This window comes from Perna viridis, chromosome 3 (assembly GCF_037379345.1).
Source record: "Perna viridis isolate PV_CMFRI_1.1 ecotype Kerala chromosome 3, ASM3737934v1, whole genome shotgun sequence".
NCBI lineage: Eukaryota > Metazoa > Mollusca > Bivalvia > Mytilida > Mytilidae > Perna > Perna viridis.
Window position 1 is genome coordinate 17,218,884 of NC_142447.1, and position 13,308 is coordinate 17,232,191.

Sequence of the window (13,308 nt, forward strand, 5' to 3'; positions counted from 1 at the left end):
TGGGATGAATAAATTATAAATCAAATATGCATGACAAATTAAGAATACTAGTATTACATGTATATGTATAATGCATGTGTATAAAACATGTACCCTTGTTCGGTCATATTTAAAAAATATTAAATAATGATGTAATTATATAAAGCCTCTATTGTCTTAGAGTGCTAGATTATCAGAATTTTAATTTTATGGTCCATTTATTTTTTATTCTATATTAGATATTTATGAGAAAATTGTTTTTTAAATAAGTAATTAAAAATAATGTATTAAAACGTTTTTAAAAAGTAATGTATTAAAACGTTTTTTTTAAAAATAATGTATTAAAATGTCTTTCTTACATTTCTACAACTATTTATTGAACATTTCAGAAAACCGTATTAAAACCATATCTGGAAATGTTTTAACCTGTTTCAAAGGAATGTAATGAAAACATAATAAGAAAATATTGCTTCATAACATATAAGACACATTTTTAAAACATATCCAATAATGGTTAATACATAGATCCAAAAACATTATTGTGACATATTCTTTAAACATTTCAAAAACATTTCAATAAACAATTCTGAAAACCTTTTTCAAACTTAAACGGTAAAATGTTTCAAAAACGTTATCAAAACGTGGAAAAAATCAAAATGTTTTAGAAACGATTTTAAAATGTTCTGTTGAAAATGTTTTAGCAAACTTCCGATAAACTCTAAATAAAATATTTCGGAAAAGTTTCGTACTACATGGATAGAGAAGAGGATAAAACCAAAAAAACAAAACAAAACAAAAAATGATATATTTTGTGACACATCTTAAGTGATTAGTGAGGTCAGTTTTCATGAGAAAAAAACATTGAGCTCAACTTGTAAGTGTTCCATAGTGACTTGTTATACCGTCTGTAGCTGTTTTTACCATCATATCTGAGTGTCTTTGTATGCCTGTATGAAGAATAAATGCATCCATAGTTGAAGCAGATAACATGCAATTTGCATATAAATATTGAAGTTTACCTTGTAGTATTTGAAAATGAAAAACTTGCTTAATCGTCAGTATACCCAGTTAAATGTTAAGCAGATGGTTTAAAATGTGAATGAATCTAGACAAAGTCATGAAGTTCGCAGGTTAGTATTCATATATTGTTTAATTTCTTCATTGGTTACAGAGATATGCGTGTATATATATTTACAATTAGAATATAGTATCGATTTATTTAAGGTCAACGGAAAACTTCCTTATAGTTAAGTTTTAATGTTAAAAGCTTGTAATCGCAGTGACTGTTATTAATTAACATAGATTTCAAAATAAATATAAAATGTACTGATCATGAGAAGTAAGCAAGGCACTAATGTTTGTGGCAGCCAGTCCACAGTCACTCCCACAATAAAACTTGGTGGAATTTGCATATATATATATTAAATCTTCAGTGTTATTTCTCTGTCTACGCTGTAATTCCAGTTTCTCTTTTGATGGCAGAGCACACTGTTGTTTTTAAATTGATGTTTGTTTGGAAAAAGTAGTTAACGCTATGGGCAAAAAAGTGACAAATAGATAAACATTGGTCCTCACTCCTAGAATAATATAATCCGAGAAAATAAATTTTATGAATTTTATAAATGATAATCTGTACTTGAAATAGCTCAATTTGTCTTATCTTACTGGTTTATCTTTCAAGACCATAAATTGGGAGCAAGTCCTATTCTCTATTTGGGTAGTTAGATTTAAATGGCATCATAACAGTTTACAAAGACCATGACATATTTTTTTTTAAATTTTCGAAAGATTTGAATTGATGCATGTTAACTAGATGGCGTTGAAGTATGGCTATTCCTTATTTCCTTATGTAATGTAGATTTGGTGTCATCTAACCAGATTGAAAAGTGATAAGCTGCTTACTTAATGCATTTAATAACCAAACCTATGTTTTTAAGAGACTGTGTCTTAGAAAACCATGCAAAATCATCCAAAAATGATTTCAACAAATATCAATAATTTATAGTGCATTGGGTAGGAAATGAAAACATGCTAAAACAATTTTTCCGTCAAACCCAAGATGGCCAAGTTATGCAAGACATGGCTGCCATTTTGTTGTCTGAGAATTTCCTAGGAAGATGCCAAGTTTCAGGTTAAAAGCATGCAAAATTAAAATATTATTTATTTAGAATTGTTTTTATAATCAGCGAACTTTATTTATTATATGAAATATAATTAGCCTTTTCTAAAACAACAAACATATTGTTATAATCAGTGACAAAAAGGGCTGCAGCTGTGAATTTATCAAATGACAATTTTATAGTATGAGAGAGTTGGCATAGTACGGCGAAAATTGCTCGAAATCAAAATCATTCTGGTGTTCATAATTGACCATTTACCTGATTTAAGAAAGATGTCTTTACAAGTAAGAAAAATCCAGAAAAAGTCTTGCTATTTCATACTGTATGTTAATGACATAAGAACTCTTATGTATTAATGATAATAGCAGAGCATATTCTTGGGGATTAGTATAGCCTAGCTAGTCTATGTCAAGGTCATTGTCGTGAGATGTAGACTGGCAATCAATTATATATATTTTTGGTGTCTCGTTTCAGTTTATCTCTTTTGTTTTTCACAATACTTTAAGTTTGCATACAACTTTGATAGTGTGTCATAATAGGGACATTTAACAACCAAAACGTTAAAGGTTAAGGTCACCTTAAAGGCTAAAATCTGATAACAATTTCCTTTTAATGCTCAATCCTCAAAAGTGTATTTTTTTAATAATTTGATCAACTGATCCTTGCTATTGACAGTTTTACACCTGAGAAATATCATTAGATGTATTTGGTCAAGTCCAACCTCCAACACTAGGTATTTTGGAATTCATATTCTTGCAAGTATGCATTTACATGTATCAGTATTTCAAACTATAGATATAAAATGTGCGACTATAGTGCAAGAGAGTATTACACCATTACACAAAGTGAAGTTGGAATTAAAAACTTAATTATTAGGAATGACGATTTCTTCCCTGTCGATTCAAAATGATCTCTTGAGGTCATTAGTTTGTAGAAAAGTTTAAAAGACTCTTTTTCATAAAGAGACAATATCAAAGCCAGTGTACAAACATAAAATAATTTATTTAGGAGTAATCTATACTCTGAATTCTAAATTCACACAATTCTTTTCATCATATAAAAGCACGAGTTGCAAATGTTTACAGTCATGTAATGTCTTACAATACATATTTATTCTATTTGGTATGAATCAAGAGATGGTTTTTGACAATGAATAATCTTCAGTAAAAAATATGTTTTTATGAAAAATACTTATCAGAAGATTAAAGAAAGAAAAGTGCCAACAAAAAAAAAACAAGAACCCTATCAACGCAGAAGGCTAGCTACATGCATTTATAATACCAATATTATTTATCAAGCATAAATAAAAATTAAAAAAATAAGTGATGAAAAAAATTTGTGATACACATGTATCTATCAACTAGAGTATTTTAGGAAACCTAATTGCTCAATTGCAATAAATGATTTAACCAACATGCTTAGATAATTCAAATCCTTCAAAACAATTATAGCTATAGCTGATCACATCTTATCAAATAAGAATAAAAAGCTTCACAGAGTGCAGCATGATACAACTGCAGTGGTCAAATCCTGAACACTTGAGTGCAAACACAATATTAGTTTTTGGTACACTTAAGCATAGGGATTTACAATTCATTATGGACAGTACAGGTTTGGACACTATATGCACCAAATTTTAATTTCAATCAAAATATTTCAAAATCAGACCAAAAATAAGAGTAAATTGTTTGGGAATGGGCCTCTTTTACCCTTTATAACTCAAAAACTGAATGGGATATCTGACATCTGATTGAAAAAACACCAGCAGGACTTTTTATGAGGAATCAGTTAAAACAAAATGTTGAAAATAGACCAAACATTTAACAAAGTAGTAGGAACCTTCCTTTAGTCAATAGTAAAATAATATCTAAATTTCATAACAATGGATTAACCACACGCAAAGTAATTGCATGAAGCATGGGAAACATAAGTCCTAAATGACACATACAGAACTATGGTTCAAATGAGCTAATGAACACTTCAACACAATTCTGCAAACAACTTACATAATTTTTGTACCACATACGACATTAATTTTTTATCATTTGAAACCCTTGGTTTTCCCAAAATGTTCTTTGATATAAGAACATCAAGAAGACCATCTTCGCCTTTACAAACATATATAAGTTTTAAATGTACACAGCTTAAACCTGACCCAGCCATGTTCCCTGCTGTTGTCATTTTCATTACACCACTAGCAATAAGGGGATGAAAACTTGGCAAATTCTTAGAGTTTGCCTTGAAGTTTTCCTGTATCAGATGACTATTTGTTTGATACGGGTAATTAAACAGTTGTTCAGAGGTTATATTTGCTGTAATAAGTATTTTGTCAAGCATCTTTACATCATCGTCAGCATTATGCGCATTATAGATTTCCTTACAAAAATGTTGTGCTAGATAAGGTTGACTGTATTCTCCTATTTTTTGAAATTGTGATCTAAATAAAGCTAATGAGTCTACAAGTCCTACTACAGTTTCTGTAAAAATTATCAAACATTCTACAATTATAAACAGCTGCTTACAAAACTCGAAAATCAAAACTTTCCCATTATGTGCTACAAGTAAAACATTATTGAACTTTTTTAACCAAAGAAAAACATCTAATATGGCAGCCCTAATATTAACAAAATCAAGTACTACCCCTTTTAAAAAAAGTTTTTTGTCCATTCCAAACAATCCCAGTTATTGTTCAGCTTCATCGGACATTGGCATTTAAGGAGACACATATCGACTGAAATTAATCTGTGTTCTGCGTTCTTTTACTGCTATCTGCACAATGTGTGGAAATATATTTCTTCTGACTGTCAGAAAATAAATTGGAATACATTTTTAATAATTTCATACATATTCTCCTTGCCCAGTCTTGCATATATATAAATGACCTTTATTGATTGTTCTTTAGCAGATCTGTTAAGAATGTATGTTTGAACAAACAGACTATACTTTGAAGTAGTCTAACATACCGAATCAGATCTTTGTTGTGCTAGTTTTGACCTATAGCCAACAAATATTCATTCTTACTCCTACATGCATTGTTTTTGACTAACATGTAGATAGCAGTATCTACTAACTTTAAATTTTTTAGTGCGATCAATCTCACAAATTGTCACACTTATGGTGAGCATGCTACCAACCAAGGCGGTCCCATATGCATGATATGAATGGTTTAGATATTTGGTATATAAATGTATAATTGGATTCAAAATGTAACAAAAAATCTAGCTTAATGTAGGCATATCAGTAAGTAAAACATCCTCATATTTCAAGACCTCTTATTTCTTTGAAAACAAACATAAAGCTAATTTCATCAAACATGACAAAATGCTGGAATTTTTAATCGACAACATATTTGTCCAGTGTGGTGGACTTGTTTTTCAACAAACGGTCAGCATTCCAATGGACATAAATTGTGCTTCATTACTTGCTGACCTATTCCTTCACACTTATGAGGCTGACTTTATAGCTGATCTGATCAGAAAGAAAGAACATCGTTTGGCTAGATCCTTTAATCTCAGTTTCCGCTACATAGATGACGTATTACCTTTAAACAATCCTAATTTCGGGGATTTGATACATCGCATCTACTCTAAAGAACTTGAGATGAAGGATACTACAGACACTGTGAAGTCAGCCTAATATCTTGACCTACACTTAGAAATCGATGGTAAAGGAAAACTTTTGACCAAACTTTACGACAAACGTAATGACTTTTCATTCAGAATTGTCAAGTTTCCTTTCATCTGTGGCAACATCCCTTCGGCTCCTGCATATGGAGTGTTCATATCACAACTCATGCGTTATGCCAAAACTACGCAGACTTTTTGTATCGCGCTAGAACTCTAACGAATAGGCTTCTGGAACAGCGTAATGTTGCTACAAGATTGAAGTTATCACTACAGAAGTTTTATGGTCGTCATCATGGATTCGTGGATCGTTATGGTGTATCCATCAGCACCATGAAAACTGATTTATTCAACGGGTCATAGTTTTCCTCTCCTCGTTTGTCTACCCCGGACTTGATTTTTTATGACCAACTCGGCGGGTGTTTCTAGAAAAGAAAAGGACGCTTACCCTACCGGTGCATCTGGTCCATGCTCCCAGTTTTAAGTGGAGTCCGAGTTGCTCATTTACTTTTGTTACTTTGTATGTATGATTTTAGTTACTTTATTTTCTCTGTTGTGTATGTCCGTTTTCCATGTCTGGTCTTTGTCCCTAGAATACATTCTTTGGTTTACCGCTACAACCTTATGTCCCTTGATTACTCTATCAGTCATTGTTTATTGTAAACTTTAGCGTATAGGAACAAGGATTTTACAAATTGCATAATTGTATAACTTATTTTTTTCTCAGTAGACTTGATTTGGTTCCTGAAAAGTACTATTACTTACTCAAGTCTGTAGTTTCTAAATCTATTAGAACAAAAGTTGGATTGGCCAAAGGTGGTACTGAAATAAATGCTGGCTTTGGAATAGCATCAGGAATCATTTCAATGTCATCTGCCTGTTCTGTTAGACTTATCTCTGTTACGAAACAACCTAACCATGTCTGTTTGATTCTATGTAGTTGACGAAGAAAGTTTAATTTTATGTTAAAATGTTGATAGTAATTCACAAAATTCAAGAAATTTGGTTATATTCACAATTAACTTATTTTGACCCTTATTTGAGTATATAGGCAATTCATCTTCAACAACAGCAAGTAAAACTTTGACTGTCCTCAAATATCAATTTTCACAAAACATGGCAAATTTCACCCATAAATGTACTTCAGCCTTTCTACATGAATGTACCAATAGGTTTTCCATTGTAGATAATTTTTACTTGCTACAAAAGGTATACAAAGTTAATATGTGACAAGAATCTAAACAGATCATAAACCTTCATCTTAGGATTGGTCTAACTCTGTTGTACATACCGGACTCATAGCTTGCACCCTCTGACGCCTCACAGGCTCCTTTGGAAGTTGATCTTTCTTCCTTTAATTTAAGGCGGCGTCATTTCTGTTCTGGTAATATGGACTTTCCTTGACGCTTTTCTCTTTCAATATCTTTCTTTAAGTTATATGAAACTGTATAGCTGCCTGGGGAAAGCCCATTCTTTTGGAATGTCTGTGAACAGAAAATATATATTGTATTATTGAAGGATGCTTGATTGAGTGTAGTAAATCTTGGGATTGAATACATTTGCCGTACCTCATCTTTGCATACTTCTATAGCTGATATGTTGATATTAGATCATATTTACTATGCCTGAAATTGTCCTTTGATAAGTATCGGGTACATGACAGTGACGTAAAATTGCAACAAAGCACAAAAAAGAATTTTGGCAAAGAACCAGTGATTTAAATGCTTTTCGTGTGACTTAAATTTTAAATAATTAAATTTTACATATAATTTGAAATACATGTAATAGAAATTGTTCAAAAAGATGTTTTTCATTAGGTCTACATTTGTACAAAAAGTATGCAGAATTATAGTTTGAACTGGGACATAAATATAAATCAATTTAATAATTTTTTTTCTCTGAATCATGTTCTCAATTGAAATCATGCAAGGTAATAACATGCTTAAAAAATAGCATAGAAGTTCATATCTTCTTAGCCTCAGAAAGTACTTTCTCCTTCATTAATGCAAGCAGCTGAGGCTTTGACATGGAAATCCAAACTTTCACTCTCTCCATAGTGAAGATGTTTGGGAGGACGTAAAGATGTTGCTCTGTTAGTATGTTCACATGCTTGGCTGGACCCTTAAATCAGAATAAACAACTGCTTTGGCAATCACTGGCTCAAAAATCTTTTGAAACTTTTCCTTTAGTACTGTATTACTAAGGGAAGCTTTGTACGGTAAACTTCTGTGTAGATGTTTTATGCCAGGTTTTCTTTTATAGCCACAAAAACTGGGTTTACAGAGGTCATGGTCTTCAAATTGGTGAGGAATCAAGACTTCTAGGCTTTCTTTTAGGTCATCTGGGCAACCTTGAATTTTGGCAAAGACATATTTGAGTGATTTGGTCAAATGTCTTATTACCAAGCTGCTGAGTTTAACATCTTTTCCACCATCTACATGTTCCGCATGTGCGATGTTTAACAACAGTTTTAACAACTTTATTACCATTCTCACGTTTGCTCATCAAAAAAGTTTGACCTATAGACAGTCATGAATATTATTCCATTATTATCACGATAAGGCCTACAGACGTTTCCAGTCAAGTGTTTTATCTTGTTAGTGAAAGCCCTCTCCATTTCATATAAAATTATGATTTTACATTTTTCGCACAAGATTGCTAAACATAACCACAAGTTCCCAACCTCTGCAATAAAGCTAAATTGCAAAAGGCCCTTAACTCCTGTAACAATTGAAACCAAAATGGAGGCATAATATGATAAACAACATATAGTGACTAACAATCCAACAAAATTTGGACAAAATCCATTGCGCAGTTGCCATGGATTTGTGCCCACAAAATGTATCTATGGTGTATTATGAATAAATTCCTATAACTCTTGTAAAATTTGTCAAACAAAATCTGTTCAGTGTGATGGACACACACATGGATATACATCAGTATTTTTATGTCTTCTGCCAGCAGCAGGGAGACATTAAGAGGGATTCTCTGTTTTGCTGCTGAATATACCCTCCAGAACCAAATATTTGAGAACATAAAAATTGCGTAGTCCTTCTGTCAGATTGTGTATTGATGAAATTTTATAAATTTATATGCAAATAATAAAGTTATGGGACCGATTCCATTATGGTAAAAATAAAAGCAGTATCCAGCTTAAATGACTATATTGGTGCCATTTGGTCGGGGTTCATCTTCTGCAGGTGTACCTGTATTAGGCTTTAACCAGCAAAGCACATAAGTAGCACTCAAGCTAAGAATCATGGAAAATGTGATTCATGGGTAAAAAGCCTACGTATTTTTATTTTTGATATATATTTTTTTAAATTACCAAAGTAAACAGAAGTTACTATTCATTTTTTTCATATAACCCGTGTTCTTAGGAGATAAAAATTATATAGAATGCACTGTAGATTTCAAATTAAGGGAGATAACTCTGTAAATGACACTTAAATACAATAGAATCTAATGTTGATTATCTCCTAGGAGCAGGCAGATTTGAATGAATAATTACTAATTTCATAGCACAGACCAATAAAACAACTTAATTACAAAAATAAAAATATGTAGCCTTTTTTAGGTGTATTACATTTTTCAGATTTTACATTATTCTTACGAAGACAGCTTCATAAATATTTCAAGTCTTTTTTTTTTTAAATATATGTATACCAAAAGCCTCCCTACATTCTATTTAAATTATGTAGAGCAAAACTATGCATTACCAGTTAAACTATCAAATCCTCTGTTTTGCCATCCATGGTCTGCACAAACAGCCATTCCGAAAGAATTCACAGCAGGCCCCGATGCATATCTGTCAAAATAAAAGCAACAAAATTGAAAACAAAACCAAAAATGTTAGTGTCAAAATGTGTTAAGTGGTGTAATGTATTTTATAGTGAAACCAAACTATTTTAGTTACCAAGAAGCAATTATAATACATATACATTTAAAACAATGTTACTATTGACAGATGTTTCTTGAAAATCAGATGGCGCTTACCCTACCGGTGCACCTGGTCCATGCTCCCAGGTTTAGTGGAGTCTCATTTGCTCATTTACATTTGTTGTTTTACACATATTATTTGATGTTATTTTGTTATGTATGTCTGTTTTCCCTGTCTGGTCCTAGTCCCTGGATAACATTCTTTTGATTTCCAATACAATCTTGGTTCCCTTGATTACCCTTACATGTAACATACTGACATGAACTAAATATAACTGATGTTAAAGTGTAATATTGATTTGAAATTGCCAGGATGCCATAATCCAGAGTGAGTTCGAATTATTGTACATGTATTTACACTTACAGACTGTATGGCCAAAATGTAACTTTTTCAAACTATTTTTTGTTGCATTGTAAAAGCAATAACTGCATTATTTTACATAGAATATACACAATAATAATACCTATCATTTGAATTTATATCTCTCATTTCAGAATCTGTAGGGTTCATTTCCAACACATCTTCTGAAGTATTATTAGCTGCATTTTCATATTCTATAGTTTGTTTGTTTGTTTGTTTGTTTGTTTGTTGGGGTTTAACGTCCGAGCAGCACTATTTCAGCTATATTCAGACAATGAAACTGAAATGATGATGAAATGAAAATGGGATGGGACACAAGGAAAATGGGGTCGACAAATTTTGATTGCCACTGGAAATAGGGAGAGGTGGGTAGAGTCGGGCAATTTAGCCTCGTGTGGCGGAGCCCTATGGTTCCTACTCCGGGAGAATACCACAGTAGGGTTCTTTAACGTGCAAAGAACGTGGCATCTTTCCCAACACGGTGCACCACTATGGTTAGCGGTCAGGTTTTCCGTATTATAGCCTGACAACCCCAGCATGTGACACACCAGGGGTACCCCATTTCACCACCTGGGGCACACATCCAAGTTGCTCTGTGGGCAGAGCGCCCTAGCCCCCGGCTAAGGTTCTGAGCACTATTTAGTCACCTTTTACGACAAGCTTAGCGCTGCTGCAGGCCTATTCTTTTAACACCCGGACCTGCACGGGGCCATATTCTATAGTATTAAAGTTCCTGTTGAATAATATCTGTTTTCAAAATATTTAAAAATCCGAATAGAAAATGGTTATACAATCATGCGAGATAATACATAAACAATGGACCTTTTTCTTACTATTGTTATATCTATTCAATTTTGAAATTACACACACACACACAATTGACATGTGCAGTGCATGCACATAACATAAAATTCAGATTATAATCATAAATAATACCTTTCTGTAGATCTATACAACTTTTAGTGGAGCACAAAAATAAAACATTATTCCTTTGTCTCTTGTATCTTTTGATTCTTTGCCAAAGTCATGGCTTCAGTATAATTTCTTACACATTTTAAAACACTTTAAATTAGTGATTTACAAGTACATGTAAATTTCTAGCAGATGCATTTAATTAATGTTACAAAATAACTAACCTCATTTCAGCTCCAAAACCTCTCTCCCTCTTTGCTTCATACTTAAGTTTGCGAAACCTTCTATCATTTCCCCTGCTCTTCTTTCCATTACTTTTAAATTTTTTAAGGGAAATAGGGGGTAGGTTCAGTGTGGAAAGGACATTATTCACTCTTTGTGGACCCCCTAAGGCATCTATCATTGCTGAAAAAAAAATTCAAAATATATCATAATGTTCAATACAATTGTACAAAATATCATACAAAGTACATATATATACATCTCAAATTACAGTAGCAGCATCACACATAATCATGAAAATAATATAAAAAAGTAACAATTGATTTGAAAATTGCAATGGAAATAAATAAATCACTTTTACACCAAATGAAGTTGTTTCTTGTTGTTCAGGCTCTTAAAGCTTAAACTTTAATATTACTTTTTTTCAGGGCATTTTGCCTCAAAGTCAATTTTCAATATGAATGAACCATTGTTCTGTAAATTTAAGTACTTGAGACTATTTTTACAAGCCTTGAAATGGGCATATTTTGCTGTTTACTGTTGTCTTTTTCTTTTAATGTTTGCATGTATTGGTAATCATTTAAATGATTTTGCCCTTTTTTTGCAAGACACATTGTTTCTTACCTGCTCCAAGCTTTGTGTTTATACTGAAACTTGGCATCCCCTTGGAGCGTTTGTTGTCTTTGTGCGTTGTACCATATGCAACTCGGTTTAACTCGTTACAAGCCATACATTGCACATACAGGTAGCCACCGAGTACACATTTCATTTCTACCTTCACTGTTTTGTGACTAAGAATAAGCGGGCCAAGTAAACACTGTCAACAGGACTTCATGTTGTCTAGAAGTGTGCCTCATTCAATCAGTCTTCTGCCCGAATGCCAGGACGTACTAGTGTTTATCTTGGACTTGGAACTTCGCAGAAGTTTGTCAATTCCGGGACAACACGCCTCAAAACCCGTTACCCCCGACATGCAAATATGACCTATACCATAATTATGGTCAATTTCTATGTTCTTAGTGAAGATTCGATTGTCTGGTTCACTGTCAGTGCTGGAGGGCTTAGAAAATCGCTCACGTCTATCCCGGCAGACGACCGAGTAAGCCATTTTGTTGTGTTGTTGTTATGCAATGAACTGCAATTTTTATCTCCGATTCGTAAAATAACATGCAATATTTTTTTAAAGAAAAAGGCATAACACTATATTTTTATTGAAAATATACAATTTCAAAGTAGTTTATTTCATTCTTAAAAATTGAATAAAATAAAGTGTACTTTCGTTTACTTTACGAAAATTACCGAGGTTAAAAGAAATAAGACACCTCGGTAAACTTTGGAAAATTGATCGGAAGTTTTTATTATGGGTCGGATACCTTAAGAGAAAGGTAAGTCAAAGCATATGAAATAGCAGCAGAACACTCAAGGAAAGCTAAAAAACGAAAGGAATGTTATGATTTAAAACTAGGGGTGCACTTGTTGAGAAAGGTGACAAAGTTTTGTTGAAAATAGTAGCATTTGAAGGAAAGCATACAATTCAGGAGAGGTGGGAAAAAGAGACATTTATTGTTAATGAGCAACCAAATTTGGATATTCCTGTATTTATTGTACAAAAAGAAAATGGAGATGGAAAATTGCAAACCCTCCATAGGAATTTACTGCTACCAATTGGATATATTTCTGAATAGGAAACCAAATTCCACCTTTTCCGAAACCTCGAAAAAGAAATCTTAAATCTTCACCATTGAAATCAGAACTACATGGACAAATACCGTAGCAACTAATGTAGCAACTAGTGAATCAGAAGAGGAATTTTATTATGTGGAATCAAATAATTGTGTTCTAACAATCACCAATCCTAATGTTGTAACAAATAAAGTAGAAAATATTCAAGATAATAAAGTTGAAGTAGTTGGGGACGCCCAATCTGATATAGAACAAAGTATATTGGAGGAAACATATTATGAAACTGTGAATGTAGAAGAAATATTTCAGAATGGAAATGAGTCATTGGATTCTACATCATCGCCAATACGTCCGCCTAGACGACCTCGTCGTACTAGGAAACAACCAAAATGCCTCATTTATATAACCAAAAGTGCTTTTCAACGTAATTGGAAAGATGAAGCAGAATTTGTATTATTTATTTCACAAC

General features: G+C 32.6%; 1 pseudogene; it reads right to left on the reverse strand.

Moving 5' to 3' along the window:
• Nucleotides 1-3,526: 3,526 nt before the first annotated feature.
• LOC148621237 (uncharacterized) lies at nt 3,527-12,264 on the reverse strand (annotated as a pseudogene).
• Between the last annotated feature and the right edge of the window lie 1,044 nt (nt 12,265-13,308).